At 53.7% G+C, this 27730-nt stretch overlaps 1 protein-coding gene across 11 annotated transcripts in view; it reads left to right on the plus strand.

Moving 5' to 3' along the window:
• The window catches only part of MYT1L (myelin transcription factor 1 like), a 389060-nt gene that overhangs the window by 42795 nt on the left and 318535 nt on the right, over positions 1–27730 (plus strand). The gene's annotated exons all lie outside the window — the stretch shown is intronic.

Consider the following 27730-nt stretch of genomic DNA (forward strand, 5'->3'; position numbering starts at 1 on the left):
CTGTGCCACTGCAGACTGGTGGGTGGTCGAGTGCCACACACTCGACCTTTCCAAGCCTCTGCTTCCCTCCCGGTGATGAACGGGTAGGACGGAGAAGTGATAGTCTTGCCAACAAGACCAGATGAGTCCCCATCAGGACCGTCGGAAGTGAGCCCGTCGTTCGGACCTGGCGCTCTCCATTTGCGGCGCAGTGAATCCGTAATGGAGAATCACACATTTTCAAGGCCCCGCTCTAGTTTCCCTCACATTTTGGTGGCGACGTTATCAGGAACTGATGCTCTCAACGCCGTTCCTGCTGGCATCGAACTGCCGGGGAGCTAGAGAGAACTTTTAATTTTAGGTTTTGCTACATAATTAGTATTTGTCCATTGTACAGAATTAGATATTCTAATGAATATCTATATATGTATTCCATATATAGATATAGCCGTGTCTACCTCATCAAGAGCCAAAACACTGAAAATACCAGAATTCGGTGATAACCATCATTAATATGTTGGTTCAAAATTTCTTGCAACTGTTTTCCTTGCACATATGATTTCCAATTAAGACGGATTATACTAGGGTTTTGTTCTTGACCCGTTTTCACTTCACGCATACACACGTCTTTCTGGATCGATAAGCACATTCTTGTAACACCATTTTCCATGGTACGTAGCATTCCGTTTATGGCTATGCTAAGTACATATAGATCCTTTCTTGTAATTTTGTCCGTTGGCTTTTTAAATTCTGTCTTATGAAAGAAGTTAATGGCTGATCCTGTAAACCTTGTACATTAACTGTCCCCTTGATGTAAGTTAGTGGTGTAACGACTAGCTCCGAGTGTACGTACATGTTGAGGCTTTTGAGAAGGAGAGAGCTGGTAACACCGTCCTCCACCCGTCCGTCCTGTCCGGTGACGGCGCTCCCTCTGCGACGGCACACACAGCTCAGACCCGTGTGGGAGCGCTCGGCCGTCCCACGTACAACTTGTATGAATCTGACTTGGGAAAAGGACGCGACGGACACGAGATCTTGTTTCATATATGACCCAGATCCCAAGAGCTCATTTCCACATCCTACACTTTTGTTCTTTCGTTCCTGAATTAATTGGACACATGAAGTACCTACCGAGTGTGAGGCCCGAAGCCGGCGCTGCCGGCGTGTGGATGGCAGGATGGAGCCCTGCTTCTGGGCAGGGCGATGGAATGCACACTCGCCCCGGGCACCGGACACCGTGTGAGAACCACGGTAACAAACTGCTTCAGAAAACAATCTGGGGGTGCCTGGGTGGCTCGGCCAGTTAAGCATCTGACTCTTAATCCCAGCTCAGGCCTCGATCTTGGGGTTGTGAGTTCAAGCCCCACATCGGGCTCCGTGCTGGCTGTGGAGCTTAAAATATACATGTAAATTACCCGAAATATGTGTATATATATGTAAGCTCACATGCGTATCCTCTCGAGCATATACACAATTTCAAATACATAACTATTTCTATGTGTGTGTGTATATACATATATATACATATAAAATTTCAGTGTGAACCGTTTAACACAGTGATGACCATGACCATTCATGAGCTGTAACCCTTGTTCCAAGATCCGCAGCCATGAGGGGAAGGTTGGGTCACGTTCGTTGTGCCGAGCCGCAGACGGTTCTGTACCAACCCTCCGTCCGCCCTGCCACCCCGGATGGGGAGCTTTTCCACCGCCGGCCTGACTACTGCAGAGACGGACAGCCTGCCGCTCCGCGAGGTGGTCCATCCCGCTGCGGGACTGCGCGCACGGTTGGAATGTGGTTCACAGCGTTCCCGAGGTGACACCAGGGACAACAGGCACCTGTAGTTCTCAGCTCTAGCGGCTGGACACACGCCGTGTAGCCGTCTAAGCGTCTGCTGTGGTGGGAGCTGTTCTAGCCGTTCCCACTTCGTATGACAGGATTTCAAGTATTTGACGGTTGCTGTATTTTCCTAAGTATGCAGGTTAGAGGACTTGCCCCCAATCTTGGCGGTAGAGACAGGAGGGTCTTGCTGCGGTGTGGTGTCTAGTGTCAGAGGTGGGCTGACCTGGCAGTGGGACAGCCCCGGGGCCCGTCCCACAGCTGCCCCTTCCCGCAAGCTACTTAGTCCGCGTCGCCCGCTCATCCGGAAACGAGGGATGCGGAAACCTCTGCAGAGGCTGCGGCCCCACGCGTGCAGGTCAGCGGCGCGGGCCAGGGGCCTGGGCTTCGTCCGGGCAGCTCGGGCGCCTCCGAGCGCGGCTGTGTCCGAAGAGCTCGGCCCGCCGCAGGGTGTGGTCAGGCCGGAGGACGCTCCGCGCGGACGGCATGAGCTGACCGAGCCGCAGCCCGGCCTCAAGGCGGGAAATCGCGCCCCTTCTGCGGGGAGAGAGCGGGGGGCCGCCCCGGTCACGCGCAGGGTCCGTCCGACGGGCAGGGCCGGGCTGCGAGGCCACAGCGGCCCCGACGGCCGCGGCCGCCCCTGCGCGTCTTGGACACGAGGACCCGGAGCCCCACCGCGCCGAGGAGCGCAAGGTCAGCACGGACAGAGCGCGCCGGCCGGTGCCGGTGCCCGCGGCGCAGACGGCGGAACCCGGACCGCGAGGGGATTCGCTGAAACGGCCCGACGCGACGTCACCGAGCCTGGGCGTCACGTGAGGACGAGCAGGTTCCAAGACCGAGCGCCGCCGAGTCCGCGGCCGTGTCTGACGCTCGCGGACAGCGTCCCGCGTGGTTTTCCGCAGTGTCCGGCGGCGCGTCCGCCGCTTCCACGTCCTCCTTCCCGATCCGTTTCCACGAATTCCTGGATCCTTTGTCCCACGGATGCGTGACGCCACCACGTTGGATGCGCGACGCCACCACGTCGGATGCGCGACTTTACCATGTCGGATACATGACGTCATCACGGCGGATGCGTGACGCCACCACGTTGGATGCGCGACGCCACCACGTCGGATGCGCGACTTTACCATGTCGGATACATGACGTCATCACGGCGGATGCGTGACGTCACCACGTCGAGGCTTTTGTCATCTACGTCACTCCGCCCCAGACCGCGGGACAGCGCCAGCCGCCCGCCGCCACCGTTCACGCCGTCTCATCAGCAGGGGTGACAAAAATGTCGCTGTCCGGTGTCCCGTGTCTGGCAGTGTGAGGGCAGACGTCAGACCCGCGTACATACGTTGGCAGAAGGGACGCCGAACAGAGGCGCCCGCCCGGCCGGAGAGGAACGGGCCGCGGGGAGGTGCGGCCAGCGGCGGGCGGGAGAGGGCGGGTCTGCGCAGGCGCCTCCCTTCCTCCCTCCCTTCCCCGTCCCCCTCCCCCTCCCCCTCCCTCCTGCTTCTTGGGTGTGGAGCGACAGGACGCGGACAGGGCACTCCGAGCCGGGCAGGGGAGGAGGCAGCGCTTTGTCCGTCCTGCAGGCCGAGGTCCAGCGCAAGGACTTAGTGTCCACCGTCCTCACCCGCGAGCCTGGGGCACAGGGACTGTCCTGTGCCGCTGGGCCTCGTGGACCCCGTCCCGTGCCGCTGGACCTCGTGGACCCCGTCCCGTGCCGCTGGGCCTCGTGGACCCCGTCCCGTGCCGCTGGACCTCGTGGACCCCGTCCCGTGCCGCTGGGCCTCGTGGACCCCGTCCCGTGCCGCTGGGCCTCGTGGACCCCGTCCCGTGCCGCTGGGCCTCGTGGACCCCGTCCCGTGCCGCTGGACCTCGTGGACCCCGTCCCGTGCCGCTGGGCCTCGTGGACCCCGTCCCGTGCCGCTGGGCCTCGTGGACCCCGTCCCGTGCCGCTGGACCTCGTGGACCCCGTCCCGTGCCGCTGGGCCTCGTGGACCCCGTCCCGTGCCGCTGGGCCTCGTGGACCCCGTCCCGTGCCGCTGGGCCTCGTGGACCCCGTCCCGTGCCGCTGGGCCTCGTGGACCCCGTCCCGTGCCGCTGGGCCTCGTGGACCCCGTCCCGTGCCGCTGGGCCTCGTGGACCCCGTCCCGTGCCGCTGGACCTCGTGGACCCCGTCCTGTGCCGCTGGGCCGGAAGCCTGTCGGACGCGGCTGTCGCACCCTAGACAGCCCCGTGCGGCCGAGACCGCTGCGGGGGTCCCGTCTCGTACCGGGGGGTCGTCTGCAAGCGGTCGGGGTGAAGGACGGCCGTGGTCGGCGCTGCCGGCTCCGGTGACGGCGAGGTCACAGCGACGCAGGGGCGGGGGCGGGGGCCGAGGTCGCCTGGAGGGCTTGCATCCCGGAGCCGGGAAAGGGGCGTCGTGGGGCGTCGTGGGGCGTCGGAGCAGACCGGGGGCGTCGTGCGGTGCGGGAGCGACGGGGCCGTGCGCTGACCGGGCGCGAGCAGGCGGGCTCCGGCGTCAGGACGGCCCGCGGCGGCCGCGGCTCCCCGGTTCCCTCCAACGTGCTCCGTCGTCCTCGTGTCTCTGTCACGAAGCGCGAAACCGCGCACACGGCGGGCAGCGCGGTCCACGCGACGGGAGGTCGGGACCGCACACATCCGGGTTCAACCCCGACCGCCCGCGCCGTCGCTGGCATCACCCGCACCGCGTCCCGGAGCCGGAGTGACGTCACCGCGTCGCTGGAAAGACGTCGGGTCCGGGACGCCCGGGGTGCGTGCGGTGCTGGGCGCCGGGGTCGCGGGACGAGCGAGTCGTCGAGCGTCGCGTCGGGGGCTCCCGGCGACCTCCGCGGACGCACCGGACGGGACACCGACGGACGGACGGGAGGTCGGCGCCCGGGAGCGTTCCGAGACCAGAAGACGCGCTGCCGGCGGCTCCCGCAGGACGGTGTAGACACGGCGACTGCGCGGCCGGCCGCTGGACACGGGGGTGCCGGCGCGTCGGTTCCCACGTGGTTCCAGTTGCCCCGGTGAGCCGAGCCGGGGCGCGGGCGGTCGCAGGCCTTCCGGAGGACCGACGCGGCCTCGCTGTCCGGCCGGCAGGCAGCGGCGCCCGCTCCGCCCCGTCCCCGGGGACTGAATGTCCTGCTCTCCCCGGGACAGCACGGGTGATGGGTCCGCACCTGGCAGGGCTGCTGGGGCGACTGCGCGTCCTTCCACCTGGCCGTCGTCCGTCGGCCTCCGTGAGCCCCGTGCGCCCCGCGCTTGTGGCCCGTGCGCGCGGGGCGGGACCCGTGTGTCCTGCGCTGGGAAGCTGCCCTAGGGCAGCGGCTGTGGGAAAGACCCTCGATTTTACACACAAACACACTTCGGAATTCATAGTTAACGTTCGGATTTTAAAATCAAAGACATTGATTTAATGAGTGACTTTTCTGTGAGGAGCACCTTTGCATACATTTCTAAAGCTGTTCAAAGAAATGATCTAAAAATGGGCTTTTCAACTTGCTAGGAATAGGTTATGTTTTTTTTCCTTCAAAGGATAGTTTAATCAATTGGGCAGTTTGGCTACGACACTGACCATACCTTGAGCATTTTCATGTTTCTTTTTCTTCTTTCTGCACCGCTCTGTTCCCCATGTCCCGTGAGCCCGAACTCCTAGCGGTCCTCGAACAGGAACCGTGTTGGGGTTGGGACAACGGTCTGTGAAGGCGCCCACTTCTGCTGGTGAACAGAGTAAAGGTTCCCGACACGGGAACGTGCGCGTCGGGGAGCTCCGGGGTGGTCTCCAGCCCGGCTGTCTGCCCTCGGAATGTGCTCCGTTTCCTTCCCCTCCAGGCTGGGTCTCCGTGGGGGTCTCTTCGCTTCAGTGGTGTCACTAGTTGGACAAAAAGTGATTTCCTCCAGCCTCAAGTTTGAGCAACAGGTTTGTGCCAGGTGAGGAGGGACATGGACACGGGCGAAGATGGAACCTTCTGGGAAGTTAGTCAGGAGGGAGCAGGTGAGACGGGACAGGGAGCAGACAGGGAGCGCGCGGTGCCAGGGATGCCCGGCGAGAGCCGGAGGGACGGTGCTCATTCTGAAGCCGGGAGCGGAGCGTCTCTGGAAGGCGTGGATTAAATAGCTGCGACTTAATAGGGAGAAAAGAAACCGTCCCGCAGAGGGGAAACACGGGGGATGGGAGACACAGATAGCGTCGTTTGCACACACCGCGGGGAGGATGAGATTCTGGGTGTGCTCACTCCCACTGCGCCTTCACCAGCTTCTCCGTGGCTCGTTGGCTCATGGTGGGATGCGGAGCAGGACGGTGCCAGGATGACCACGGGGTACAGAAACCAGCAACACAAAAACCACTGGTGCCGTGTCCTTGTTCCTTGGTGTCCTCCGGTTGCCTGGTCTTACGTTGGTGAGATCCTCTCCCTGTATTTGGAAAGGACTTTTTACATCAATGGGCACAGCTGCAAAATCCCCAAAACTGCCTGATTTGTATCCTCTTAAGTTACATAATTCTGGTTAGAGGAACAGAGAACCCTCAGCCACCGACAACCTATGCTTTACCTAAACTAGGGTGGTACGGGCTTCGTTAGTCCTTAGTCTGTCACAGTCACAGTGGATGTGATTAGCCGGTGTCCGTGGGGTCGGGGCTCTGTCCCCCAGGAAGCTGCCATGAGGACATGGCACAGTGTGTGCCCTGCTTAAGATCATGGTCCCTGTGGCTTACTGGCACAATGGTTGAATTTTCCTAACTTCACGTACACACAAACCTTGATGAATAGAAATGCTCATTAGCTTCCCTAGACCCTGAGCACCTCTGTCGAGTCAGACACTGCTGTGTGGAAGGCACAGGTCTTCGGGTGCCCAGACTCCTCCAACAGACAGATGAGTGAAACACTCCCTGTGCTCAGCCGCAGCGGGGACACCAGGGGCCAGGTGGAGGGGAGATCAGCAGGGGCGGGTGGAATCCGTGCATTCAAGAATGGACTGGGAGCAAGTAGGGGTGTTCCAAGGCAGAGGAGGGGCGGGGACTTCCTCGCTACTGGGGAACGAGTGCGGCGGTGTGGAGGACATGCGGCGCGGCAGGCGGGCCTGTGGCTCGGAAGGGCATCATCACATCCCAAATCGCTTTGCATTTATCTGGCACGCAGCAGAGAGGGGCGTTCGGTGCACAAGTAGAGGATATTCAAGATACACTTGAAATGAGGAGGAGAGAGTGGATCACAGCGACAAGGTGGGGGAGGCCTCCCGGAGCGCATTTGTGTTTCTGTGATGCCAGAATGCTACAGCATGAAGCACGGTGGTCAGCGTCCGAGCTCACGCCTGGTGGCTCTGCGGCCTGAGGCAAGCGACCCACCCACCGCGGGCTTTGTTGTTCTCATCCAAAGAGCTGGACACGTGTCCCTAGTGCCCAGCGATGCTTGGAGCATCACACGAGTGGAAAATCAGCACCTAGGACCAGAGACAGCCTGCAGTGTTGAAGCCACAGAATGCAGAACAGAATTGAAAGAAATTGACTGTATTCTCTTTAGGTCAGATCAACCCTTCGAGATGAAATTACTGCACAATACGGCTCCGTCTGCTTGGTTTTCTCAAGCAGAGTCAGCTTCACATCTCTGCTGTAAGAGGCGTGTGCACACAAGGCTTGCACGTGTGCACACTACACATACACAGCACACACAGTCCACACATGCACATCTACATGTGTCTGCGTGTGCGTGTGTGCATGTGCACGCACATGTGACTTAAACACACACAGGTGTGCGTGCAATTCACACATGCATGTGGATGTGCATAAACTTCACATGTCCGCGCACGCTCGTGTACACACACATGTGTGCATTGTGTGTACAAGTGTGCTATACAGCGTGCACATGAATGTGTTCCACGTGATCATATGAACACTCAAGAACACGTGTGTGCTGTGTGTGTGCATGTGGTGTATGCGTGCGTGCACACACAATACATGTTCATGTGTGCACGTGAACATGTGTGTTATGGATCTAGGTGTGCACATGTATATACATCACATGTGTGTGTTTTCTCGTGCATATACACACGTACATGTGCGTGTTCACATGTACACAGACGTGTACAGATACATAGCACATATCACACACACACACGAAAAACTTTTGGTTCCCTTTGCAAACATAGTTCCCCAGCAGAACCCCAGTCACCCCTCCGGCACAGCTCAAAGGTACACACACAGCTTTGCCCGCCCTGCATTGCACCCCAGACAGCGTGCCCCCATGCCAGAGCCCCTGCCTGTGGCTCCCTTGCAGTGCCCCCTCCGGCTCCTGCTAGCACCCTGACCTTGCTGTTGCATGACCATCAGCTGTGCTGGTTTGGCCCTTCGCAGCACAGAGCAGGGTCACGGCGCTCCACGTGCAGTCCCAGGGGTTGATGGGACGAACCTAGACCCAGTCTAGGGCTCTGGCATGACTGCTGGTGAGCACCCTGGGCGGGGCTCTCACACCGGAAGGCGTGTCCGTTCTGTCTCGGAACCACACGCTCAGAGCTCCTCCGGCGTTCCGGTGACCATCCGTGTAAGGAGCCCGTTCACTGTGCCAGTGACGCTGCTAGGACGTGCCGTACTGCGGGTGCGCAGCCAGCGCTCCTACAAGCGTTTGCTTGAAAAAACACCTTAATCCCACTAGACCTTTCCAGACTCAGAAATTACTTTAGAAAAAAGCCCAAATCTCCCAGCACATGAACACTCACAATCTGGGATTACTGAAAATAGAAGTTTAGGGTTTTCACATTCAAAGAATAATTAAGAATGTCCCTTTCCCTGATTATCCTAAAATTTTTTGGAAGAGACTTTCCTTGATGTTATAAATCAATCACATTTGAACAATCTGAACGCATGAGTCTCCCTCTTCTCTCCTTCCTCCCCTTTCTTTCCGTACGCACGTATGACACATTTATCAGTCCTCTACATGCATTTCATCATCATTTGGTTTGTGTCCTGAGAGGTCGTGTTATTGCATTTTTTTCTTTTAATGAGAAGACAAGAGATTTAAAATTCCAAAAGAAGACGGATACTAATTTCTGCCCACAGTAATGTCCTTGTGGGTGGGCAGAAAGCAGCGCTTATACGTGACTCCCTCACCCGAGGTTCCCAGGGCAAGAGCAGTGACGTCTTTCCTGGCGTGTTTTCTTCTTATGGCCCAGTTCCTCTGCAATGATCTCTCAACCTTGCAGCAAACTAGAGCTCGTGGCTTCTGCTCCTGCTTCTGCTGTTTGGGCTGCCATGAGCTCGGAGGGCCTGTGGGACAGTGTGTGGTGCTGTAGGCCGACCACGGCCTGTCTCCCACCAGAGACCGGCTCTGGGACCGATGTGCCGGGAAAAAGCCCGATTCCTAGAAGGACTACTTTCTGGGGAGATGGAAACCTCTACAGATAAAAAAAATTCAGTCTTTCTGACAAGATAGATTCAAAAAGCTACAAAAAAAATCACCCCAAATCCTGTAGGAATATAACAGGCTTGGGAAGGTCTCTCCCTTTGCACACACACGCCCTCCCTGGCCCGGCTTCTGTTTCTCGGTCGCCACCCTCACGCGTCTTTCGATCCTTACACAAACCCCTTCTTAGTTTGCTCCTTTCCCTTAGAGCTGAGGTTTCCTGAGCAACCTGACATTTTTCACTTCATGTTCCTGGAGAAGGCCGTGGGGTGAGGACGGATGGGCAGGAAGGTCGGGGCCTGGTGTCCCCAGGCAGAGCGGCTTGAGGTTCTGGGACGGGGACAGAGAGAGGGGATGGCGGCCCGGCGAAGGCGCAGCTAGCAGCGCGGGGTGTCGAACGTGCAGACGCCGAAGCATGTGGCCGGGGAAAGGGAAGAGCATGCCCGAGGGAGCGGTCCGCCAGGTGGGCGTGAGGCACTGCCTGGGTGGCCTAAATGGTGAGAGCCGGGAGGAGGGCAGGACCCGCCGAGTTCAGCCTGGGCCCCGCACACCACAGAGGCGGAAGGGCAGGAAGCACGAGCTGTGAAGAGGCCCTTGGGTTTGCCCTGGGAAAGGTCTCGAACTTTAGTACCTCCCTGTGAGGACAGCCACCGTGGACCCACCCAGTTACCAAATACGACCGCATGGCCTCCCAGAATTAGGAGGTTGAAACCTTTACCCCCAAATGTGAGTGTTTGGAGGTAGGGCCTTTAGAAGGTCATTAAGTTCATGAGATCAAGAGTGGCGTGCTCCTCTAGGGCCTGTGTCTCCGCGAGAAGAGGACCCCCCCGTGGTTGCTCTCTCTGCGCTTGGAAGAAAGACCAAGTGAGGCCCAGGCAGAAGGCAGTGATCTCCAGGCCAGGTGCACGGGTCTCACCAGAAGCCAGAGGCGGCTGCACCTCACTCCCAGACGTCCAGCCTCCGGGCTGGTGAGAAAATAAGTCTGTGTTGTTGCATCTGCGCAGTCCGTGGTGTCTTGCTATGGCAGTGGATCCCACGGATACGACAACTTCACAAGTGCCACAGCTCAGGAAAGAGGTGGTCGTGGACCGCTGCTAGCTTCTCCAGAGCAGATTAAGACAATTCCTCCTCTGAAGATCTACAGTGATGAGAAGCGTGAATTCCTAAATATTCCTAATAATATTATGTGACATTCATGCACTGATTTTTTTTTAAAGTGGTCTGGGGAGCACATTGATTAATCAAATTCTCATTTACCGTCATTGCGAATGTGTGTAAAACTTGTTTTACAAATGCAGGACGCTTTCTCTTATTAACCAGAATAAGTAAGTCAAGAGTGCCCAGGGCATGTCCGTCCTCGAGTAGGTATTCTTGGTCTGTATTGTTACGTGTTTGGGGTTCACCAAAGTTCTAATTTAAAAATCCACATTCTAAGTACTGCGTTCACTTGTGACCTGACCAGAATGCAGAAGCAAAATAAAACAAAAAACGGTTCCCGTTAATCCCTTGTTATGTGTCAGAACTCTTCACACGGCATATATTGCATTGGTGGTGACTATGTGCAAGCCCACACACACGTGGACACACACAGAAGCACACACACAGCATATACCCAAGCATACACACAGGTACACATATAAGCGCGCGCACACACACACAGGCACATACACAAGCACACACAGGCACATACACAGGTGTGCACATAAGCACATGCAGGTGCATACACCAACACACACACAGGTGCACACACAGGCACATAAACAGGTGGACACACAAGGCCACGCACATGTGCATTCACAGGAGCACATGCACAGGTACACACAGGCATGTACAGAAGCACACACGTAGGTGCACACAGGTATGTGTAGGTGTACACACAAGCACATGCAGGTGCATGTACACAAGCACAGGTGCACACAGGCATGTACACAAGCACACTCAAGTGCACATGGGTACATTCAAGCATACATACAGGCACACAGGCATGCGCACAGGTGCACGCACAGGGACATACCAACACACACACAGGCACGGGATCTCAAGGGCGGGAAGGCTTCTGTCCAGGCTCCTCCCTATCCTGCCGTGTCTGCATCACTCTCACCGTGCACGGGAAGGGGAGAGATGACCACAGAGTGCAAGGTGGTGGTGCGGTGTTCATATATTCCGACATAATAAAAACAGTTCAGTGACCAGGAGGAAAGAAAAATGAATTAGGGCAAGCTTCAGCGAATTTTAAAAAGAGGACAGTCATATTAATACAACCCCTGCGTGCCGTCTCTGCACCTTTGAGCTGGCCAGCAGGTACCTGGTGATGTGCTGTGATTGAACTCGGCCAGACTTCAGGGTATCCAGAAACCAGGCTCTGTTTTCATTAACTGCTTTTGCTTCATTGTATATTGTCCATAATGTTCTTTTATTGCTCTTTTATCCCTAAAGAACACCTGTGCACCGTGAGGGCCAGTTAGGGAGACGGGTCGTAGTCTTCCTCTGCTTGTTTGTCACCATTTTGGGGCCAACCTCGTGTGTGAAGGATGTATGTTTTAAGTGCCGGGGTTTTCCCTTTCTGTGCATTCCAGCCTGTACCCGGCATGGAGCGAGGACTCAGAAATGTTCACCAACGGGCACGAGTCAGTGTATGTGGGAATATCGGGTACCACGTCAGTAACTGCGGAATTTGATGAGGCAGATGTGGGCAGCTCTCGGTCATTGCTGTCTGTGCACGCAGATTTCCAACACGGATACGTGTGTGTCTACACACGATTCCCGATATTACACTGATACGTGTACAGACGTGATTCCTGAAGGTCAACAGAATGCGTGCACCGACGGGATCCCGATGTTAGACGGAAAGCTGTGAGTGTCCCTGGAGGGACTGAAAAGGCCTGTGAGACTGGCAGGAGTGAGAGATCATTCCAGCTGGGAGAATCTGAGGACAAATTCACACAAATGGTCCAGCTGAGGTTCCGCCCTCTGGGCTGGAGGAAGGACCTTGAGGCTCAAGGGGCTGCCGAGTGTTGCGAGGGTTGGAGCGTGCCGGGAGCCACAGCCTCGTTCTGTTCGCCAGGACGCAGGGGCGGAAAGGAAGGAGCGAGCTGACGGTGTGTAGGTCAGCGGGCTGAGAGCGCAGGGCTCCTGGCGAAGTTGGGGGACGAGTTACCGTGAACAGCGCCGGGGGGACGGAGGTTATTGAGGAGAGGTGCCACATGGTGGTGATTGGCTTTGCCAGGGTCAGTCTGTCGGATCTCCACTCAGCTCACGGGCAGCAGCATCTAGAGATCATACAACAGGGAGAGACAGAAGGACAGAAGGACAGGACAGCAACAGAAGGGACCCACGCCTGCATGGGCAGAAAGCGTACGTGCCCATGAGCACAGGCGGTGTCCACGACTGCTCAGAGACCGGAAGAGTGTCCTGTTTTGTAGGAGAGGGAGGAGAAGGAGACACGCTGCAGGCTTGCCCCCCAGAGCCTGGTCCACCACCCAGGCCCCCCACTTCTGAAGCGTGCTGAGCCGGGATTCCCCTTCAGAAGAATCCACGGCCACTTGGTGCCCGTGTAACATTCAAGTGCTGGCCACGTTTCTGGAAGTTCTTTCTCATCGTATTTTCTAAAATAATAGGTCTAAAATAACTGATTTGGAGGCTTTTCTTTAAAGAAAAAAAGAAAATCTCTTTGTTCAACTACAGATAGTTTTAGAAACCCTGAATGATGATCCTTGGGGGGGAGATCACACGGCTGGGCACGGCGGAGCTAGGGCAGGTCACCGAGCCGTGTGTCCCCACGGCCATGAGAGACCACACCGCGAGGATGGCTCACCCACCTCTCCTGAGCTTCCGCACGACGCGCGGTGACAGAGCAGCGGCCTGCCCTGGGGCCAACCAAGCGGGAGCTCATCCAAGTGCGTTGCCGTTTGTCTTGTGCGTGGTTTATTTGGTTTCTTTTCCTCTTCCCTCCAGATTTATCTTCATAATTATCTTGTACTTAAGCTAATAATTAAGTGAGTGTGAATCCCCTAAACATATAATGCTTGATTTTGTGGCCGAGGGATTCTTACCCTGTTGTGAAGGGAAGCCAGCCCGAGATCACCCGTTGCCATGGGTTGTTTCCGAGGCCGACGCATGTCAGTAAGAGAAGACGGTTGCGCAGCGGAAACCAGTGAACAAGGGACCTCCTCTCTGGGGTCTCCGGCACGGCTTCCCAGGTGAACTTGCCTGCCATCCGTTTCCAGTCCAGAATTTCTTATTCACCATAATGGCTCCTAAACCTTTTTTTCGAATTGTCTAGTGTTAGGAATAACCACTGATTTTTGTTATACATCTGGCTGTTTTTTCAAGGTAAGAAATTCATGGACAATTTTCATAGGCTCTAAATGTAGAAAGCTGGGCCTTAAGATAGCATTTTCTGCTCGGATCAGAGGTGTCCCCACCCGCTCCCCTGGCCCCTTCTCCCTGTCTGCTGCGGCCCGCGCACAGGCTCACGGCTCCCCATTCCCGGCCGGTGCCGCGGAGCACCCTTCTACTCGCCTTGCTGGCTCTTCGCGCCGAAGTGGATGAGAATGAAATGTCTGTATTTTGGAGGTGTACTTTTTTCCCTACTTTGATCATTACCTTTCCTTCCTAGTTAGAAATGATAGAAAAATTGATTATTTGGAGTTCGGAAAATAAAATGCTTCCATCCAAAGTAGGCATATACATGAATCAAATGTATAAGGCTTTTGGGAAATTGAAAAATGACCTCATTTTAACTCTGTATTTTATAAATCTATTTCTAACAATTTGGAATTCCCAGCATGGTCCCCCCAAATCTCACTCTTTATTAATATTAACTACACGGACTAAATCTTAAATGAACTTTCAGGTCCTGCATTCAGAGCACATGTTGGGCTCCTGGGCTTCCCGGGGAGTGTGTGATGTGGAGGTCCAGGGACTCCCAGAGCCTCGGGCCTCGTCCTCCCCTTGTCCTGGATTCTTGCTGTAGGGTGGGCTCTGCCTACCATCCCCTCCCCCATCTTCAGCTGAATTTCAGTCCCTCTCTGTAGCTTCTGGAGCAGCAGACGCCCTAGTTACCCCTTCCCAGGACGCTCCTGGGTGCCGGCTGGACTCCCGAGCCCAGCGTAGCCCACACCTGTGGGGCTGCGTCTCCTCTTCCCGCCGGTCTGTGCAGACCACAGGATTGCCTTGGTCTCACTGTGCCCTTCCTGGAGGTGCCTTTACAGAACACTGGTGCCTTTCTCTGGGGAGGCTCTTCTCTCCCTAGCCAGCTCCTGCTCACAAGATGGTCCTGCTACACCTGCCTCTTGCAGGGCTTCCAGTTTTCCTCCTCAAACAGCATGTGAGGCAGGCGCTTTGAGTCATTCATGTGGGTTCAAACCCCGTCTGCTCTCTGCCTGTTCCGAGGCCTTGGGAGTTCACTTGACTTCTCTGAGTTTCAATTCCCCGTCTTGAATGATGGAAATGACAAAGTGTCTGAGGGCCGCGCACCTGCGCTCGGTGAGGGCGGCCGTGGGAGGGAGCAGCCGCCGGCAGAGCGTCGTGGGTGTTGCTCCCAAATTCACGTTTCATCGAACTGCCCCCGGGCAGCAGCCGTCCCTGGGCGGTCACCGGTCCCGACACCTGTCCTTCGCTGCCTTTCTTGGTTCACGGCGTCCTCACCCCCTTGAGTCACTCTGCTTCGCCGTGGGTCGGACGACGTCTTTCCTGTCCTTGCGGCACTGTCCCCAGCGATGGTCCCTCCTTCTTGGGATCCCACTCTGTCTGCACCGCCCTGACGGTCACGGAGGGCTCCGCCGCAGGAACCCGCAGAGGCAGGGCCGTAGTTGTGTCCGACCTCTTGCCTGCCCCACTCCCCAGTGCCTTGAGTGTGGCGCCGTTGGGGCTTCCAGACGTAGCTCAGCAAAGCCTGGTGGGGTCCTCTCTGCCCAGTTGGCTTGAAGCTTGAGGTCTTATCGTGTGAAACCACCTGGAGCTCCCAGTGGAGATGCTTTTGGCTTCCTGTTGTATCCGGGGCTGTGGAATATTCCCATGGACAGAGGTGCTATAGTTTAGAAAAAGCACAGACGGTGAAACCAAGTAGATGTGAGTGTCAAGCCTTGCTCTACCACGTATTAACTCTGTGGGCTCTGTGGGGCCTGCGACTTCACAGAGAATCCCTTTATTCATCACGGAATGGGCACAGCATCAGTGCATCTCCTTGAGCTGTGGAGGTGATTATAGGCCCCTCTTGGAGCGCTCCTGCGGACGCCCCTGGGCGGCAAGGCTGTGGAGGGCGGTGCAGAGAGCGTGATGCTCCCAGCGAGCCCCAGCGAGCCTGAGCCAGGAGCTGTGCCCACACATCGAATGCCCCCAGAGCCGACCCTCATGTGAGCCCTCCCACACCTGCGTGTGAACCATCCCAGGGCACCAACAGAAAAGCTCCTTCAACCCTTCACCCCCTCTGCCGTGGCCCCACTGCCACGGTCGAGAGCTGAGTGCGTCGCGCTCTACGCACCATGAGCGGCCCCTCCTGTCTTCGCCGGCATCCGATGCCTCCCACGCCCTGTGAGACGCGCGGCCCTACAGTCAGTGCCTCACAGAGAAGGAAGCCGCACTGTGGCCGGTGGGTCCACTCTTGGTCATTCAGCCACACGGGGCACTCTGGAAGCACGAGCTCCCTCAGATGCTGCTCCTGATCCATGGGATCAGGAGTCACGTGGGGCCCCAGTCGGGCGCCTCGAGGCAAAACCACTGAGGCCTCACAGACCCTGCTGTGCACCTGTGATAACCTGTTCCGTAGTGACCAGCACCGGATGCGTCCCTTGAGCCCAAGGACCTTGTAATGCACCCACATAACAAAAGCTCCTGCACGTTGAATTCTCCGCCAGACAAAGTGCTCAGTGCTTCCCCTCCATAATCTCATTTCCCACTAATGGGAATTTTAAAAGTTAGAAGCCATTGTCTCATTTTAAAATAAAAAAAATTAGTTGAGAGAGCAGGGATTTGAGCCCCAGTCTGCCTGCCTCCCCAGTTCATGCTTTTATTTTCTCTTTGTCTCATCTCTGTCTCCTGTAGCATTTGGTCTGGTATCTTGCGCGCCAGAAAGGGCTAAAAACACAATGGGGCCGTTGATGTGGGTCCACTGGGCTTTGCCGCGTGTAATTCTCAGTGTTCTCGCCAGGGAGCCGAGTTCCTCTGGACACTCAAGGCTCCTGCAGCCCCGCTCTGAGCACTGACCCCTCGGTGGCCTGTCGGGCTTGACCTCACACTCCATCCACCTGCCCCTGCACTTTATGGGAGAGGCTGTCCCCAGTGCACACTGGACACAGCCCTGCAGGGAAATGAGTGCCATCACCTTGCGGCGTCTGGTCCGGGTGGCGGGAATCTGGGAGGAAGGCCGTTGGAGTCAGTCCCCATGGAGGTGACGCACTCTTGTCTCCTTGTCTGATTGATATTACCGGGTTATGTGAGCCCTGGGCTGTGGCCCGATGTTTTCAGCATTTCTCTGTCTGTAAAGCAACATACAAATGATGGCTTGTGAACGTGAGGGTCACTGTGGGTTTGGGAGGAAGGTGGGGGGGTGTTCTCTGGTGTTTCTGCTGATGTCGTGGGATGCTGTGTGGATAGGAGTACGAGAAAAAGCATCAGACACAGGGATGTGCGGGCCTTCAGGCCACCGGGAGGTTGTCAGCAGCACAGACACGGGGTCTCCACACCAGATCACCAAGAGCACAGTCCACGCCGGTCAGGTGCGCGTGGATCAGGGTCCAGGGCCGAGAATGCGCACGCGCTGTGCTGGAACTCGACAGATGGAGCCCGGGTGCGGCCTGGGAGCAGGGTGAGCTCCTGAGCCAGTTGGGTCTGGGTTCAAATTCTAGCCCTACCTGCTGACCAGCAGGGGTTCCGGCCAACTACCTACCCTCCTGAGACCCGTGTTTTCTAAGAAGCAAGGAGAGAAGATTCACATCATAAAATCTTTGCAAGGATTTGATCCCACGGGGCACGCGGGACACAGAGCATGTGCGTGACACAGCAGGTATGGCCGCCAGGACCGCTCCTCCCGGGGCTTCCGACAGCTCAGGAGCACCAGGGCCTCTGGCAGGTCGTGAGCCGGATGCTAGTGAGCGTCAGGATCGAGTCAGAAGGTGGACGGTCTCTCCGGTGCTCCCAGCCAGGGCTCTGCGCTGGGGGCTGCCCTGGGCTCGCTGTGGCCGCGTCAGAGGAGGCCAGGGGTGTGGCTGGTGCCGCGGCCCGGGTGGGGACCCTGTCCTGCACTCCCAGCAGGCCTGTCGGCGCACAAACAGGTACTTTTAGAAAGAGGGTTCACGCCACACGCCAACGTCCGCCTGCTCCGGGCACTGGGCATTTTCCTCCTCCACCCACGGGGGCTCCTGGCATGGTCAGGGACCTCCGGGCGGGGGGCTGCTGTGCGCACTGTCCTGCCACCTGGGGGGTCTGCACCGGCGTCCGCGCGCTCAGGCCAGTCACACTCAGCTTTCTTTCCATTTTCAAAGTGCATTGTTTTCTTAAATAGAGAAAGCCCTAATTAGCTAATTAGCCCAAAAAAGGAGTCACATTTGGGCATTTAGGCAACTACCCTCTCCACAGGCAGTGACGGTTCTCATTGAAAATTATTAATTTCAATGTGGTTTATATCTCAAAAATTCACTTCTGTTTTTCATCCTGCCTTTGGAGACAAAAACAATTTTATTTATTTACTTTGTGCTATTTTTTCTTGGTTGAAAAACTAGATTATAACCTCTGATATGTGCCCGGCAGCGGCTGCCCGCGCCGGTGTGGGGGTCCTCCTGGCTCGGTGAGGGTAAGAGAGCTCCGTGCGCGGCGCGGCCTGTGGAGGAAGCGTGATGCGCGTTGTTGGAAGGGTCTTTAGTTGGATTCTGGCAGAAAGGGCTTGGTCCTTTGCTTTGCTAGAAAAGTTCAAATCGCACCAAAGATTGCAGCTGCAGTTGTCATCATTGATTGTGGAAAATCAATGACAGGATAGTGAACCAGATTAGAAAACTCATGAAGATTTTCAGTACGCGAGGGGATGTGGGACACGTGGGACCTCCGGGGTCATCCGTCCACTGCGACGCCCCAGGGACAGGCCGGGGTCATCCGTCCACGGCGACGCCCCAGGGACCGGCCGGGGTCATCCGTCCACGGCGACGCCCCAGGGACCGGCCGGGGTCACCCGTGCACCGAGACGCCCCAGGGACCGGCCGGGGTCATCCGTGCACCGAGACGCCCCAGGGACCGGCCGGGGTCACCCGTGCACCGCGACGCCCCAGGGACCGGCCGGGGTCACCCGTGCACCGTGACGCCCCAGGGACCGGCCGGGGTCATCCGTCCACTGCGACACGCCAGGGACCGGCCGGTGTCACCCGTGCACCGCGACGCCCCAGGGACCGGCCGGGGTCACCCGTGCACCGCGACGCCCCAGGGACCGGCCGGGGTCACCCGTGCACCGCGACGCCCCAGGGACCGGCCGGGGTCATCCGTGCACCGAGACGCCCCAGGGACCGGCCGGGGTCACCCGTGCACCGTGACGCCCCAGGGACCGGCCGGGGTCATCCGTCCACTGCGACGCCCCAGGGACCGGCCGGGGTCACCCGTGCACCGCGACGCCCCAGGGACCGACCTCCCTTCTTTCCTTCTTTCCTCCTTCCTTTTTCCACAAAATCTGATTCCACGCCTTTGCGTCGCACACTGACCCGGGTGTCCAGATTTGATAGTGACACAGAACGACAGAACAGGGGAGCAGGGTGTCCTCGACCTTCTGCTCGGGGGCACCGGGTGGCCCGGCCCTGCCGCTGGATCAGAGAATCACCCTGCTCTGCGCTGAGCCCCCTCATTTACCCTGGAGCCGTGTTGCTCCAAACCCCACTTTCAGGAGACAGATCTCGGCGGGGACATCAGTCAGTGTATTTGCATTTTACGTCGCGCCAATCTGTTTCCATGTGAGCCTTTATTCTCATTTATTTTTTCCTTGGAGGAATGAAGGCTGTTCGCGGCGCGCTTTCCTTCCTGACTGGTCCCAGGAAGATCACGACAGCGTCTGGCATGAATTTCCCCCGTCGGCGTCTGTCAGTCCCGTGGTCCCCGAGCATGCCCGAATCCAGCCCCTTCCGACATGCGGGGGCTTAAAGATCCCCGCGAGTCTGTGATTTTCACCGTAGGAGCCGGGCCGGCCTCTGCCCATGTCTCCTGCTTCCTGACTTTTAGCCGCTTCTGCCGCGCACAGACGTGGAGCCTGTCCTCTGTCTGCCTCGTGGCCACATGGGAGACCCCGCGGGCCATGCCCCAGCGCCTGCGGTCCTGAGGGCTGACCATGGGGACAGTGCCGGTCCCAGGCTCCCTGGCAGAGAGGACTGCCGTGCGGTCACTCCAGGCCTCTGTTATGTTGTGTCTTTGTTCTAGTCAGATGGCTTTGTTTCTGCTTGACGCTAGGAGATGGCCGAGTTACATCACCCGCTCATGGTATCCCTTGACATTTCTGATGGCACTAAAAGGCTACCATCCGATTTACAATGAAAATAAGATAATCTAAAGAAATACAAGTAGGTACACAAGAAATACGCTTTCTGTTTGGGCTTGATCATTTCCAAGCTCAACGAAATGGGAAGACATTGCACAGAGCCATGTTCTAAAAACAGAAACAAAACAACAGTTGGAGGCCCGGTGGGAGACATGTTTTGGAAAAACTGAAAAAGAAAAAAGGTGAAAAACCATCTGGGAGAAAGGGCAGTGGCGGCGGCAGGGGCAGCGGGCGGTGCCGACCGCCTCTCCGGGCCCCGGGCTGGCATGTGCGCACGAGCGCCGGGCGCCAGGGGCCCGCGGGCGTCTCACAGTCACAGTCTGGAGCTCAGAAGGCGGGTTGTGAGGAGATGTGCGCGCACCGTCCCCGGGGACATGGAGGAGCCTCGTTGCCCTGTAGGAGGCCAGAGTGACACAACAAAGCAGAAGCAGCACGGGCTCCGGCGGACGGTCTGTCTGTCTGCAGGTGCTCACGCCCCCACCACCGGAATGGCGTCTGCACCGCAGATGCTCTGCCGCGACGGGGACGGAGGCCTGGAGACGGGCCTGTCAGGGAGTCCAAACCCATGACGGCTTGGTTGAATGTCAGAAACAATGATTCAGACAAAAAGGATCCTGCGGTCAATTGAGCTTCTGTGGTGAACAGGAAGCCAGGAGGGGACAAGGAGGGAATCCGGCGCACTGCCCGCGGGCGCAGACGTCGGGGCCAGAGTAGACGGTGAGTCTGTTCTCGGGGACTCACAGTGGGAAGCGTGGATGGTTCTGGAAGCTGTGAGGTAGAAGTCAGCATCCAGCACGCAGCTTCTGGCCGGAAGCCGAGCTGTGGGGCGCCGCCCGCCGTGCTCAAGCCAGGGCCACGCTCCCCGCCGCGCACGCTGTATCGTACGGTGCGTCCCTGTCCCATCTCGGCGTCTCACACACAAACTAGCCCGTGGCCTCCTCACAGGAATTTTGTGAGTTGTTATTAGTGAGATGCCCGTTTTGCTGGTGGGGTCCCTGAGGCACAGAGGCGGCCGGTGATGCGCTGGGACTCCATGTCAGCTAAGACATAGGAAACCTGCAGACACTAACTCCACGTCCTCTTCTGACCCTGACATGTCGCTGCCCGGGAGGTGGAGCTGGAGACAGACAGGGGCCGTGCGGTGCCGTCTGTGACAGGGGTCGAGGCCACGTTCCTGATGCGCCGTGGGGCGTGCAGCCTGCGCTGGCAGCCCGTGTGCGGCAGCTGCGGTTGGAGGGGCCTGACGTGGAGCAGAGTCACTTGATGGCGCCTGACTCTTCCCAGACAGTGTCCTCTTCGTCCAGGTTGTTTTTCTTCGTGAGATCCCTGCACCATGTTCTTAGCATTTTTCTTTGTAAGAACCTGGAATTCAGAAATGTTAGTGGACTTGAACTAGCACGCTCAGCTGGCAAGGTGACCAGAGGCGACACAAACCCCAACCCCCGTGTTTGGCCTCCTGAGCATGGTTAGACCTAATGGTGAAGTCTCTCCTGGGGTCTGATGCTCTCCAGGACTCACTTCTCCTCTCTGTCTGGAATGTTCTTTTCTGGTCTTGTCATGGCTTTGCCCGTAGATGGATGGAGACTGCTGCACCTTCTGGACCCAAGAGGCCCACAGAAGTCTGAGGGCTCAGGAGGTAACACTGTGTGCAAAATGCTCTGAAGGGAGACAGGCCACTTGACAGGAGACGGCACTCCTTTGTGTTGGGTGTACTCCCCGTGCACAGATCCTTTGTGATAAGCTGGTTTTCACGTAGGAAGACGGGCTCTGTCCGTATAAGGAGAAGGCTTCTCGAGAACTTTTAGGTACGTTTCACTGGGCCCTTGAGTCTAAAGAAGGGGTTGAGGTGATTCTTAAAATCTTAAATCATTTAAATTATTGTGAAGACCTCTTGATTCAGACTTTTGTAAAGATTTGCAATTTTTTACTGACTCAAACCAGTTGATTTTCTTCACTACCTCTACCATTTCTTCACTACCTCTGTGACATACAAATCCAGAGTCAATCAGCAGATATGAGTTCAGATCCGATCAGTGTTCTGGCATTACTCGGGGTAGAGAAGGCAAACCGTGAAGGACATGGTGTCTTCCCAACAGGAGCAAAGAGTCCAAAAGGTGTTACTCGTCCTTGATAAATGACTCAGTGGCACTTTCATTTATACCAGCCTCAAAACGTTTGATCTTTATAGAACATAGTTTGCAAATGCAGAGCACTTAGTTTTCTTAAGAAATAAAATTATTCACAGTAATTTAATATGTTACAAGTAGAAGGTGGGAAGAAATTTTGGATTATGGGTTTGTATGTTTTTTTTTAATATTGCATAAAAACCCTAGTTCTGTCATCACAAAACCTAATGTCTTATGCGAAACATTTTGTATAGTCTGTCTGATCTGCTAGACATAATATGTAGGACCTTCCCCATTATGGCATCCAAGGATTACCCATGAACCCCGCTGAGGCCATTGGTGTGCTCATGGACCTAGAACAGCAGGCTGGAAATGATCCAAAGTGCCTTAAGACCAACCTTCCCGCTTCTAGCCATGATGAGAAACTGAGCTCCAGAGAGAGGCACGTGTGTGCCTTGGGATGCCCCATCTGTGGATCTCCCGATTCCTCTCACAAGCAGAGGAGCTGAGAACTTTGAGGAGGGATGTTCTTTACAAAACGACTGCTCCTAGTATCAAAGCCCTTCTGCTCAGGTGGTTGGTCCTTACGGACCCTCACGCACTGACCACACATGGTCATGGCACATCATGGTCAAGGACTTCTGCACACCCAAAGGCTGGGGGGAGTGTACCAGATATCGGTATTTTTATTCGAGAAATATCCAGGACTTGTAATTGGCATTTTTCTTCTCTTTATTAAGATTATAGAAATAAGGAGTGCCCAAAAGAATCATATTGTATATTTTTTTCTTAAACAGTCCTCCTGACATCTTTCTTAATCTTGTGTTGCTTAAATGGCAGATTTTACAAAGAATACCAACAGTGTGTTTCAAGAGAAATGTCCTAACAGCCCTTAGCCTAGGGCCAGACCAGCCACATGGTCTCACTTGTTTCTCAGACACTTTGTTTGTTGATAGCACAGCACATGAAGAGCTAGAATGTCTGTCACCAAACCAGAAGGGGGGTTTAGAATGGCCTGACTTGACATGTAGACAGTTTCTTACACACACATCAACCTTGGGGACTGTGGGTGCTGTCACAGAGACAGTGGGCCTCGGAGAAGCTGCAGGAGAGTCGATCAGAGGCCACATGGCCATGGGCCTGGAGAGACAGGCCAAGGGAAGGCAGATGTCATGCATTTCCAATAGGAACCCAATTCCAAGTCCTAACCACAGGTCGCAGAGGCCGTGTTCCACCTGAACTGACTCCCAGTCTGCAGGAAGTATCGGGAGGGGTTTATTAATTCAGTGACAGTGAGGATTCTCTTAAGCACTGTTCTCAGCAGGGTCCCCGGGTCAGTAGCAGCAACAGCATCTCCTGGGAACATGCTAGAACAGCCAATTCAGAGCCCCACCCCAAACCTACAGCCTCAGACACTCTGGGTGAGCCTGGGAACCAGAGTTTTAATAATCTCTCCAGGAAGAGCAAGGTGAAGTTTGAAAGCACTGCTCATCAGTGATGCTAGGGAGGCAGCCATGGGCACGCGTGTGACGGCGTGCGTTCTTATAGGCGTGTGCATCTGGGTAGGGTTACATGCACGCACATGCCCATGCGTACACACCCACGCACACATGCACAGCAGGTGTCTGCTCTTCCTCCACATCAGATCCTTGGCCCCTTTGTCATCACTGACACAGGGAATGCTATGCCTTTGCTTCTTTTTACAGCTTTGGCTGTTCATATCAGCATTACCAGGTCTGACCTGTGGCTATAGTTTGCGAGGCCTTGATCTAAATCCCCCAATCACTTTTCCAAGAACCCTCAATCTGTTTCTGGGGTCAACAATTTCACCTTTATTTTTTTTTATTAAAAAAATTTAATTTTTTAATTAACATATAATGTATTATTAGCCTCAGGGGTACAGGTCTGTGAATTGCCAGTTTTATACACTTCATAGCACACACATTCCCCAATGTCCATAACCCCACCACCCTCTCTCTACCTCACTTCCCCCAGCAACCCTCAGTTTGTTTTGTGAGATTAAGAGTCTCTTATGATTTGTCTCCCTCCTGATCCCATCTTGTTTCATTTATTCTTTTCCTACCCCCCAAAATCCCCCACATTGCATCTCCACTTCCTCATATCAGGGAGATCATATGATAATTGTCTTTCTCAATTGACTTATTTCCCTCAGCATAATATCCTCTAGTTCTATCCACATCATCGCAAATGGCAAGATTTCATTTCTTTTGATGGCTGAATAGTATTCCACTGTGTGTGTGTGTGTGTGTGTGTGTATGTATCACCTCTTCTTTATCTATTCATCTGTTGATGGACATCAAGGTTCTTTCCATAGTTTGGATATTGTGGACATTGCTGCTATAAACATTCGGGTGCACGTGCCCCTTCACATCACTACATTTATATCTTTAGGGTAAATACCCAGTTTTATGATTGCTGGGTCTTGGGTAGCTCTATTTTCCACTTTTTGATCAACCTCCATGCTGTTTTCCAGAGTGGCTGCACCAGCTTGCATTCCCACCAACAGTGTAGGAGGGTTCTCCACATCCTTGCCAGCATCTGTCATTTCCTGACTTGTTAATTTTAGCCATTCTGACTGGTGTGAGGTGCTATCTCACTGTGGTTTTGATTTGTATTTCCCTGATGCCGAGTGATGTGGAGCACTTTTTTATGTGTCTGTTGGCCATTTGGATGTCTCTCTGCAGAAATGTCTGTTCATGTCCTTTGCCCATTTCTTGATTGGATTATTTGTTCTTTGAGTGTTGAGTTTGATAAGTTCTTTATAGATTTTGGATACTAGCCCTTTATCTGATATGTAGTTTGCAAATATCTTCTGCCATTCTCTCAGTTGTCTTTTGGTTTTGTTAACTGTTTCCATTGCTGTGGGAAAACTTTTGACCTTGATGAAGTCCCAATAGTTCATTTTTGCCCTTGCTTCCCTTGCCTTTGGCGATGTTCCTAGGAAGAGGTAACTGCGGCCGAGGTTGAAGAGGTTGCTGCCTGTGTTCTCCTCAAGAATTTTGATGGATTCCTTTCTCACATTGAGGTCCTTCATCCATTTTGAGTCTATTTTCATGTGTGCTGTAAGGAAATGGTCCAGTTTCATTCTTCTGCATGTGGCTGTCCAATTTTCCCAACACCATTTGTTGAAGAAACTGTCTTTTTTCCATTGGAAATTCTTTCCTGATTTGTCAAAGATTAGTTGACCATAAAGTTGAGGGTCCATTTCTGGGCTCTCGATTCTGTTCTGTTGATCTATGTGTCTGTTTTAGTGCCAGTACCATGCTGTCTTGATGATGACAGTTTTGTAATAGAGCTTGAAGTCTGGAATTGTGATGCCACCAACTTTGGTTTTCTTTTTCAACATTCCTCTGGCCATTGGGGGTCTTTTCTGGTTCCATATAAATTTTAGGATTATTTGTTCCATATCTTTGAAAAAAATGGATGGTATTTTGATAGGGATTGCATTAAATGTATAGATTGCTTTAGGTAACATAGACATTTTCACAATATTTGTTCTTCCAATCCATGAACATGGAACGTTTTTCCATTTCTTTGTGTCTTCCTCAATTTCTTTCATGAGTATGGATTCTTTGCTTCTTTGGTTGGGTTTATTCCTGGGTGTCTTATGGTTTGGGGTGCAATTGTAAATGGGATTGACTCCTTAATTTCTCTTTCTTCTGTCTTGTTGTAAAGAAATGCAACTGATTTCTGTGCATTGATTTTATATCCTGACACTTTACTGAATTCCTGTACAAGATCTAGCAGATTTGGAGTGAAGTATTTTGGGTTTTCCACATAAAGTATCATATCATCTGCAAAGAGTGATAGTTTGACTTCTTTGCCAATCTAGATGCCTTTAATGTCTTTCTGTTGTCTGATTGCTGAGGCTAGGACCTCTAGTACTATGTTGAATAGCAGTGGTGATAATGGACATCCCTGCCATGTTCCTGACCTTAGCAGAAAAGCTCTGTTTCTCCATTGAGAGTGACATTCATGGTGGGTTTTTCATAGATTGCTTTGGTGATATTGAGGTATGTGCCCTCTATCCCTACACTTTGTAGAGTTTTGATCAGGAAAGGATGCTGTACTTTGTGAAATGCTTTTCCAGCATCTACTGAGAGTATCATATGGTTCTTGTTCATTCTTTTATTAATGTATTGTATCACATTGATTGATTTGTGGATGTTGAACCAACCTTGCAGCCCTGGAATAAATCCCACTTGGTCAAGTTGAATAACCCTTTTAATGTACTGCTGGATCCTATTGTCTAGAGTTTTGGTGAGAATTTTCACATCTGTGTTCCAGAAGGATATTGGTCTGTAATCCTCTCCCTGCCCCCCCCCCCCCTCTTTAAGATTTTATTTATTTATTTGACAGACAGAGAACACAGGTAAGCAGAGAGAAAAGCCAGAGAGAGAGAGAGGAAGAAGCAGGCTTCCTGCTAAGCAGAGAGCCTGATGCAGGGCTCAATCCCAGGACACTGGGATCATGACCTGAGCTGAAGACTGAGGCTTTAACCGCCTGAGCCACCCACATACCCTGTAATTCTCTTTTTTGATGGAACCCTTGTCTGGTTTTGGGATCAAGGTGATGCTGGCCTCATAAAATGAGTTTGGAAGTTTTCCTTCCATCTCTATTTTTTGGAACCATTTCAGGAGAATAGGAACTAATTTTTCTTTGAATGTTTGATAGAATTCCCCTGGGAAGACATCTGGACCTGGGCTCTTGTTTGTTGGAGCTCTTGTTGATGACTGCTTCAATCTCCTTACTGGTTATGGGTCTGTTCAGGTTTTCTATTTCTTCCTGGTTCAGTTTTGGTAGTTTATATGTCTCTAGGAATGCTTCCATTTCTTCCAGATTGTCAAATTTGCTGGCATATAAATAGCTCATAATATCTTCTGATAATTGTTTGTATTTCTTTGGTGTTGGTTGTGATCTCTCCTCTTTTATTCATGATTTTATTTATTTGGGTCCTTTCTCTTTTTGGGAAGTCTGGCCAGGTGTTTATCAATCTTATTAATTCTTTCAAAGAACCAGCTCCTAGTTTCATTGACTTGTTCTATTTTTTTTGTTTTGTTTTGTTTTGGTTTTGTTTTTGTTTGTTTGTTTGTTTGTTTTTGCTTTGTTTTGTTTTTTGGTTTCTATTTCATTGATTTCTGCTCTGATCTTTATGATTTCTCTTATCCTGCTGGGTTTAGGCTTTCTTTGTTGTTCTTTCTCCAGCTCCTTTAGGTGTAGGGTTAGGCTGTGTATTTGAGGCCTTTCTTGTTTCTAGAGAAAGGCTTCTATTGCTATGTATTTTCCTCTCAGGACTGCCTTTGCTGTGTCCCACAGATTTTGAACAGCTGCATTTTCATTATCATTTGTTTCCATGAATTTTTTCAATTCTTCTTTAGTTTCCTGGTTGACCCATTCATTCTTTAGAAGGATGCTCTTTAGTCTCCATGTATTTGGGTTCATTCCAAATTTCCTCTTGTGTTTGAGTTCTAGCTTTAGAGCATTGTGGTCCCAATCTTTTGCTACTGGTTGAGACCTGATTTATGACCCAGGATGTGGTCTATTCTGGAGAATGTTCCATGTGCACTAGAGAAGAATGTGTTTTCTGCTGCTTTGGGATGGAATGTTCTGAATATATCTGTGATGTCCATCTGGTCCAGTGTGTCATTTAAGGCCTTTATTTCCTTGTTGATCTTTTGCTTGGATGATCTGTTCATTTCAGTGAGGGGAGTGCTAAATTCCTGTGCTATTGTTTTATTATATGTCAATGTGTTTCTTCCATTTTGTTATTAATTGGTTTATATAGTTAGCTTCTCCCATGTTAGGGGCATAGATATTTAAAATTGTTAGATCTTCTTGTTGGACAGACCCTTTGAGTATGATATAGT

The sequence above is a fragment of the Mustela lutreola genome, chromosome 9 (assembly GCF_030435805.1).
Source record: "Mustela lutreola isolate mMusLut2 chromosome 9, mMusLut2.pri, whole genome shotgun sequence".
NCBI classification, from domain to species: Eukaryota; Metazoa; Chordata; class Mammalia; order Carnivora; family Mustelidae; genus Mustela; species Mustela lutreola.